Consider the following 9,191-nt stretch of genomic DNA (forward strand, 5'->3'; position numbering starts at 1 on the left):
ATAAATAATTAGAGGATTCGGAAACATGATTTTTCGATGAATTACCACTGAATTACAAAATTTTCGTAATCCATCTCGGATTATCAAAATCCTTTCTAAACGTGCATACTATGAGTACTACAGTGGTCGAGGTTGCGTCAACTACAGCTCTTTTCGCGACACGGGAAGTTAACTCCCGACCAAACCGTAGAGGACGATTTAAATAGCAGTGGTCAAGTGATTTGCAATTTTGTATCAGTCTTGACAGCTATACTTACTGCGCAAATGGTAATAGACATGTAAGAAAACTGAACAGCAAACGTTCTTTGAGTTTTAGACCTTTGCTTTAAATTATATTGATCTTCTTTTGATTCACGCGATGCAAACAATTTACACAACCGAACTGATTGACTTCAGACAACATAGTGCACATGTGACCAGAATGAGTTGAATTCCGGAGACACAAATTTGTCATCCTGGGATGTCCTATGAGTTAAATTTTAAAATACAATTGAATATCAGATTTTGGAGGATATCAAAGACACAGAATACATATTGTACATAGGAATTTTACAAATACAACGCACCGATAATCTGTTAATCATCAACTACTGTTCAAAAAGTTAAACCACATTTGTGTAACTGATTTTGCTTATGAGTGGTTTAGGGAATTATCTTTCCAAACGCTCTCGGTAAGTTTAAGTAAAGGATCTATTTCTGGAAAGGAAAACATATTCTAAGGTATCCCGCAACGTTCTGCTTGAGGACCTGTGTAATTAATAATTTTATCAACAATCTTCTGTCCACGATAGACAATTGTAAAATTGTCCTTGATGCCAACATTACCGCTGTAATTACTTCGGGAATACTTTTAGTGAGATTATTGATATCCTTTCCTGCGGACGCGGCAAAGTAGAAAAGCGGTGATAACTTTAGACTGAAAGATCCGTCGCTCGAGGACGCTTTCTGAAGAGGGGGAGAGTAAAGAGCGCCCTCGAGCGACGGATCAGTTTGTGATAACTTTTATCATAACTTTTTTATTGTTCAGAAAGAGCGACAAAGTTCCGTTACAGAAACATACATGTAAACAAATGTAGGCCTATAAGTTAATCTTTCCAAAAATAGTGTCACAGAATACATGTTTCTCTTGAGGATTTCAATCAATTTATGTTGGAGTCTAACAAAATCTCTATCAGAACAAAAAAGTTGAAATTAGTATAATTTAGTTGGACATTTTGTCACCGATAATTCCGTGTAATAAATTTCTCTACTTCTGGAACAAAAGAACGTCTATGGATTGTAATGTCTGTAAGAAGATAGATGCCCTTGAACACAGATTTTTGTCAAAGTGCTAAAGTTGTCTGGCATGCTACAGAATGTATCGTCAGTAAACTTTTGAAATCGCCAGTACATAAAAGAAAAACACATTGCACTTCATTGTTGTGTGAAAAAATTTTCAATTTTTCTCAAGATGATGATAACTTTGTTAATTTTCTTTTACTTATTTGTAAATGGAGAAAAATATTTGAATCGATGGTCTCTTAAAACTCAGCTTACTTGCAGAACTAAATACAGCTTTTATTCTAAAACGTAGAACTATCCATGGCAATGAAATTCATACAGCCCGGTTATAATTGCAATCAACTTACTATTTGGAAACTTGACTTGATGTTAAACGCAAGTATTTGCTTTTGAAATAAGTATTTTGATAAAAGAAAAGCGGTCAGAAATAAAATTCACACTGAATTTACAGAAAACCCAGTGAATGCCTTGGGTCGTATCAGAAATTTAAGCAAGCTGGCTCATCTGATATCAAACTTTTGACCAAGTTATCGAGAGGGTAAATTCCTTCAAATACCATGGAGTTTATTTAAATGGATTTTTTAAATGGGAATTATCACCTAACATGGTTACACAATAAAGTTCCTTCTCGCCTAGGAATGTTATGCCGTATTAGTGCCAAGATCAATACCAACCCAAGTATTCTGTTATATACCACTTAAGTTCTGCCTTTGATTTACTGTTGTTATATTATTTTGGACAGGGCCTATAAAACTCTTAGAGCTTTACTTCAATCGCTTCATTTCAGGGCACGCTGCTCGTATTATTTGAATGATTTTTTTAGCGAACTTGTTATCATTTCGATAAATCCGGACCACAACTATTACCTGCCCTGTACCATTGACTCACGGCGTCGATGTCGTGATTGATATGATGTTTCAGTGTTTGAAATCACGTCATGGGAATAATATTCAAGATATATATATAGAAAACATATTTGACGGTTACAAACTAACCCCATCAATTTTCAACGAGAAATACTCACAATTTTATTTTGACGCCATTGAAATAATCTAAATCCGGTGATCTTATATATACATTGCCATTCGCTATTTTAACAGTTTACAAGCAAATTCAAGGCTTTACTCAGAAAGCATCACTTTGTCTGATTATGTCAAGCGTGCACATCATTCGCTTTTGTTAGTTTTCTTTTGTTTATTCCTTGAGAGTAACTCGGGTTTGCAATTCATATTCTTTCGTTTGTTGTTTTGAATTAGTTCGCTGAATTTCAGTTTTGTTGTGTTGAATATTCTTGTTCGCTTTTGTGTATTTTTTATTTTTATTTTATTGTCTTTTTACTTTTTCAACTTTCACTGGTCCTCCTTGGAAATCAGTCCTATTGACTGAGGGAGACAACCAGTATAAATATGGATAAATAAATAAATAAACAAATCACTAAATTTGGACAGGATTTCTGATGAGAGCCCTCTAGTGGTAGGTTTTGATCTTGAACCTGTGGTGTTGGTACCAGGTGTTTGAAGTAACATTCTATGGGTGACACATGGTTGAACTGGTCACGTGCAAATAATCTAACGCCACACCCCTTGGTTGGAAATCGATAAGTATGAGACTAGACATTGTTAGCATACCTAAACGACACATATAGCCTACAACAGTTTTGATCAAACTGGTAGTACTTCGTCATCAACAGTATTTTTATTGTTTTATAACTTTGTCATTCCATTTTTGTGTTCATAACAATATATGATTTATGTAATTCCTATTGTTTCATAACGTTTGCTCTATCCTTCAAAAGTTGGCGCTACCGATTGTTTTACTATAGCTTACATGCTGTGTGATTCAGAAATGTTTTAAATCTTGATAAGTTTTGTATTTTTCCTATTCAAACGACAAAAAATAGACACGTAATTACACCAGGTTTTTTCTAGTTTTATGGACAAAATGTATGGCTGTCGAGTGTTGCCAGTGTACAGTATTTATAGATACAGGTGATAGAAGGGAAATTCCAGTCTTTAATGGCACGGTGACACAGATTGTGACCTTGCCCATAAATCGTTGCCTCGACGAGTACACATAACACCGGACAAGCCTCCACTGATATAGGCAACTCTTTATTAACCACAAATTAAAAGTTTATTCTTTGAATCCTTAAAAGCTATGATAGCCGATGATATCATGTTCCAGATTCATTCTATACCAGGTAGAAGGTCCAACTATGGCATTATTCCTTAACTTTGAAATCGCTAGTATGTCACAGGTTGTCTCCTGTGATGTTTAGGCCGCGTTCACAAAAAGTGGGGGGGGGGGGGCTGGATGAATTCAGGGGGAGATTCGAAAATCCTGGGGGTAGTCGATCGGGACTTGAAAGTTTTGCCCTGCCTACGGGGGGACTTGAAAATATTTTGGCTTCCAACATTTTGATGTCGTCCAGTGGCTCTAATGTTAGTAATAATTAAACAAAATCTAAAACCATTTTGTCGCATTTTATGTCTTTAATCTCAAAATAATCTAAAAATGTATGAATGCCATTAAATTTTCGTAAAAAAAACGTTGGCCTTGTAATGGGACAGGAACTGCAACAGTTTCTTTAATATTTATATGCAATGTATCAAATACAGTTTCTTGGTGTCTCTCTACAGCATGCTGGGAAAAAACAATATTCAGTTTGTCAACAACGCTTGCTGTCTAAACTGATAATTGAATTATAGTTCAGAATGAAAGTTATTTGTCAATGATACGAATACACGGTACACGTAGGCTGTGTTGGCAAGCTGAATACTGGACAGTTCAATATGCTGTAGGGAGTAGAACTTGAACGCAGTTGTATAAACTGAACATGAATATCGTCAAAATAGAACGTTAATACAGCTACTGCCCTGCTACTGCCTACGGGCAATGTCACTGTCACTGCATATCGGCAGTGACAGTGATAGCTCTGATGTCTGATGTAGTTCAAGTAGAGTTTGGATCATAGGACACTCAATTGACAGTGAAACATACATGTACACAAGATCAGAGCAACACATAGAAGGCTAGGAGACTGAACAACTACCATGGATTTTTGAATTCTGACATATGAGAAGAATAAAATATTAGAGAATAAAGATGGGGTCACCATGCTTGATCTTATATCTAAGATGAAGTCAGTTTTTCTCAAATCACTTAAACATTAATATATAAAACCATTCATCGCCAGTTCAAGCAGTCTCGCTCCAGGGTCTATGATGCAGTGAATGAAATTTTCACATCTCACCGTAAAATAACACAAAAGTAAACCTTTAAACTTTGTAAAGACTCTAATTTAAATGAAAAAATGTGTGACTAAATGGAATTACTTTTTTTACCAAATTTGCCATAATGCAAAATTTCTGAGATTAAAAGTATTTCAACCTTACGATGTTGTCAATTTTGTAAAACATTTATAAGTACCAGCTAAGTTGTATATGTCGTGTACTTTTGAAAAAAATATTTTTTCGGTAGGTCACTGTGCTCAGGTTTTCACAATTGGTAAAATGTCGCCAGGAATTCATAATTTGCATATTCTCTCATGATTGTCATTTTGTGTGCTTTTCAGCTGATGCCATTGACCCGGCCAGAGTTGGATAAACTCAAGTCGGCTTAAACTGATAAATCCAAAAAGTCAACTGATGCATTTAAAAATGAATCAATCTAAGAATTTGCCCTATGTGTAGGTATATGGCTCTACAACCTGCCGGTAAGAGATATAGTGTCGAACATCTGGGTGCAGACCTACGCAATATATGTTTATTTGTACTCTGCGTGCATTCCTAATAAATTTGCGGCTACATGATAATTTTGGGGGCTTGAATATTTTTTATCATATAGACAGGGGACTCGACAATTTTTAATGGTATTGAGGGGGGGTCTAAAAAAATGAGATTTCAATCGCGATTCCTCCAGCCCGCCCACCCCCCTACGAATTTTTTTGAACGCAGCCTTACTGACGTTTTCTCCAATTCCTTCAACGTTATCATCGAAGTGCCGTCAGGTAGATATTTATTAACACCGATCAATACATCTGTCCAAAGGTCAAAAGGTTTTGACGGTGCAGTTACTATAACAACACTCGAAATACACAATACGTTTGTCTGTGTCCGTCTGCGTTGAAAAATATACGCTGTCGACTGATATCCTAGTATTTTCACAACAGATGGCTGCAACAGCAACTGTTTCGCCCGAACATGGCCGTCACTCAACAGCAGAAATGTCACCTACTTCTCCTACACGGGCAGAACTGCAAGTACAAGATATCGAGACTGTGGCGCCAAGATCGCAATATCAACATTTGAACCTCGGTGGTGTAACGGTTAGTGGGATGATGGGCAGCGGTGCTTATAGAGTAAAAGGACAGATATGGCTTTCTGAAAGTCGTCTTACACGCTCCGTTCTGGCCAAGTTGTTTTGCCTTGATCCGAAGACTATCGTCTTGAAGTCGAGTGTTGATAACTTTCTTGTAGGACCTGAGAGTGGCGGGAAATTTTCTTTGGAAAGGCTCGACCCGTCAAGAGAATGGATATGTGAGGGAGAACCCGCGCGAAAGGTGTGTAATTTTGTGTGAGATTAAAAGATGATTGCAATGCAACCAACCGTCTGGTTGGGAAACTATTCAGGCAAAGTTTACAAGTACAAACTTAAGATAGGAACTGATATGCCACGAGCTTGGGAAGAGTATTCGGAAAATAGACCATCAAATTTTGGCAAATTTACCAGAACTTCAATTTTCGGCGTAGAAGTTTTGATCGGTTTCATGGTTATAGTGTTACGTGTAATGCATTCCGTCTCCCACTTTTCTATGCGTGATTTTCTCTGAGACAGCGCTCAGCATAACCGTGATGATTTTATCCTATGTCGATATCCCAAGAATACAAAAACTCGGATTATATTATAAAGAGGGTAGTTGTCTATATTCTGTATATTGCGGGATCTTAACTCTTTTGTACGGGGTTGCATGGAAAGCGTTCACCATTTTCTTAAGATTAAACATAGCTATAAATTTGCAGACGATTAAAGTAAGGCCACTTTCCGACTGTCCTCATGTAAGTTGTAACGTTTGCAAGGTATAGCGTTTTTCTAACTTGTAAGTCCAGATCAATCGCTTGTAGTTTCAAACCTCAGTTTTCCCTCACAGTACATATTCGGCATTTTATCACATCGAACGTAAGTGGTTAAATTCATGTTAGTTAAGCGATGGTCTCTTCAAATTGGTGCGAATATTATCGTCTACTAGCGACTTAAAAATTTACCTATTATATAGGGAAAGGGTCCCAGATACTGTAGTTCACTATAGTAACTGGGTATAAGTAAGACTAAGGGAGCTTCGAGTATTGGAATTTTTGAATTTAAGGTATAAATTGTTTCGTTGTGAAATTAATGGACATAAAGGGATGACTCTATCTCCAATTTCCGGAAGCAGCTATGCACTACTACGCTCAGAAGGGCATTACACGGACTGTTTTGGACCAGGACAGGGAACGAAATAAAAAAAAATATTTTGAACAGATATGATAATATCACCAGCATCGTGGAAACGTTCCCAGAAGTCAATTCTCAATGAAGTGTGTCATACATTGTTTTACAGAATCTCAGTAATTATAGAAACAATGAAATGCAGTGTACATTTTATGCAGAATTCCAATTCATAATTTTTGGATATTGCTTTTCACCAAATCGGTTTCCTAATTGCATGAAACGTTTCTTTTTTCAACAGTATGGTACCTTCAATGTCTACGCTACCACAAAGACGATCGCCATCAGTATCTTGGATTTTGGACTACTAGTGTCACACGTCTGCATGTTGGTTTCTCTCACAGTGAACAAACACGTTTTTCTCGGCAGTTCTATGTCGGAAGGTCTTTGGGAAGCTGCCATCGCTTTTTGCGGCCTCTGCATCTTCCTGGACTTTGTTCTGGCGTACTTGCTGTACCTGGTCGGCAGTGTCGACATCGACGACGGGGACGGACAGGAAACGCTCGTGGCACCTTGCAGTTGCTGTGAGAGGAGATGCCGCACAACTGTACGAAAGTTGAATAATCACGTGACGTTGACGACTGCCATCACCATAGGATGCAGTCTTGTTTCAAACGTTCTTTACATGTTACTTGTAGTCCAACTTTAATTCCCAAGAAACCTCTCCGTGACTTTAATGGCGAATTTCATCTTCGTTTTCACGGCCAAACAGAACAAGTTTTGCCTCCAACCAATAGATAAATAAATAAATCGGTGAAAATAATTGAATAGATAATATGGCATTTACAGCAAGCAGACAAGTCCGACCTTTCCGTGTAACATACCAAACATCTTTCGACGCCAGAGACGTTTCAATAGCAAACTGTTCGTTCTGTTTTATGTTAAAATGTAAACTATTTTACATGTAATATCTGTCAATTTTATTCATACAATGAAGCGGTATCAATTCATCAAAAATAAAGGTCAATGGGGATTATTAATTTTCCTTTTCCCCCAATCCTGGCCTAACAACCTTGTCACGTACTAAAAGATTAGCCCTAATAGCCTGTTCAGTTCATAAAACCCTAAAAGAGGGTGGCAATTTTGAGTTATGCATATTGTGGATAGTAAGAGGGGTGTACATGATCGTATCGGTGAATTCTGTCACTTTTCGTTGTGCAATAGTAATAATCTTACCCTCTTCACGTCAATACGCTGCCCATTGTTTCAAGTTTCTTCGAAGTCAATGCATACTACATCGAGTGAGTGCACACACTGCTCTCTCAAATAGGGATACAGCTTTTAAAGTAGTTTTCTCCTCGAAATTGAAAGACTTAAACTTTTGCTCAAACTTGGGGTCACCGCGCAAATTTTGGCACCAGAGAAACAAATTATCCAAGATTTACGGATATTTGAAATTCAAATGGCCGCCATCCCTATATCAACTCTTTGAAGAAAAATAAGGTTTCGATTTTCGAAAATCTAAAATACTAGAAATTTTCCTATGCAAAGAGCTTTAAAATGAGCCCCACAAGTGATATATAAGAAAGAATTGAAAAGTTTGAGAGTCCGAATATCTGTCCCCGAGGCACATTCTACCTTGAGACTACGTACCAGATAAATATTCAGGAATTGACCTTTGTTCTTTATGTACTATAACCTTTATAAGAAAATATAAAGTTATTTTAAGCTCTCCGTTTGAATACAAGTATATTGTATGACTTAGGTCAGTATATAGATAAATCAAAAGACAGGCAGACAGACAGACAGACAGACAGACATAGATAGAGAGTAGATAGATAGATAGATAGATAGATAGATAGATAGATAGATAGATATGCAAGTAGTTGGTAGTTACTCATTTCCTGTGTACACAATAAAAGACAATTATTTTGTAATACCATCGTAATAAGTCTATATACTTCTCGCAACAAAGTCCAAACCATTGTCCCATATACACATTCAATGGTTGCTAGGGCCAAGACAGAAAAATTGGAGCATTAATAATGTATTTATTTGCATTCAAGTCTCAAAGGATTAGCTAGTTTCACAGTACGCAATTGACTTTATGTAAGATAAATAAACAGGATGGTCAAAGTACCATTTTCGAACTCGGTGAAGGACTTCAGTATAGTCATGCCTCCATAGCTATGTTTGACAACACGGAAGTTGGTTTAAAAGCAATCGCACACAGTTTGCAATAATCTAAATCAAAATAGCGACAGACTTCCATATACACCAAAGATTACAAGTGATCCGACACAAACTGTAAAAATCAAACAATGGTGACTTACAAGTCACCATATATTATTTTAAAAGTACAGTAATGCAAGCACAATTATAATGAAATATTTTCTCGACATCGTTGTCTACGATTCAACAGATTTGTGCATCATCGCTTTTTTTGAAAATTCTACATTTGAGTCAGGAAATAAAGTGTACTC

The 9,191-nt window shown here is 36.8% G+C and overlaps 1 long non-coding RNA gene across 1 annotated transcript; it reads left to right on the forward strand.

Moving 5' to 3' along the window:
• The first annotated feature begins 5,388 nt into the window (after positions 1-5,388).
• Positions 5,389-8,863, forward strand: LOC139148931 (uncharacterized). Its single transcript, XR_011556039.1, has 2 exons — positions 5,389-5,842; positions 7,010-8,863. It is a non-coding gene; the product is annotated as an uncharacterized lncRNA (long non-coding RNA).
• Positions 8,864-9,191: the final 328 nt, after the last annotated feature.

Source organism: Ptychodera flava, chromosome 14, assembly GCF_041260155.1.
Source record: "Ptychodera flava strain L36383 chromosome 14, AS_Pfla_20210202, whole genome shotgun sequence".
Taxonomy (NCBI): Eukaryota; Metazoa; Hemichordata; class Enteropneusta; family Ptychoderidae; genus Ptychodera; species Ptychodera flava.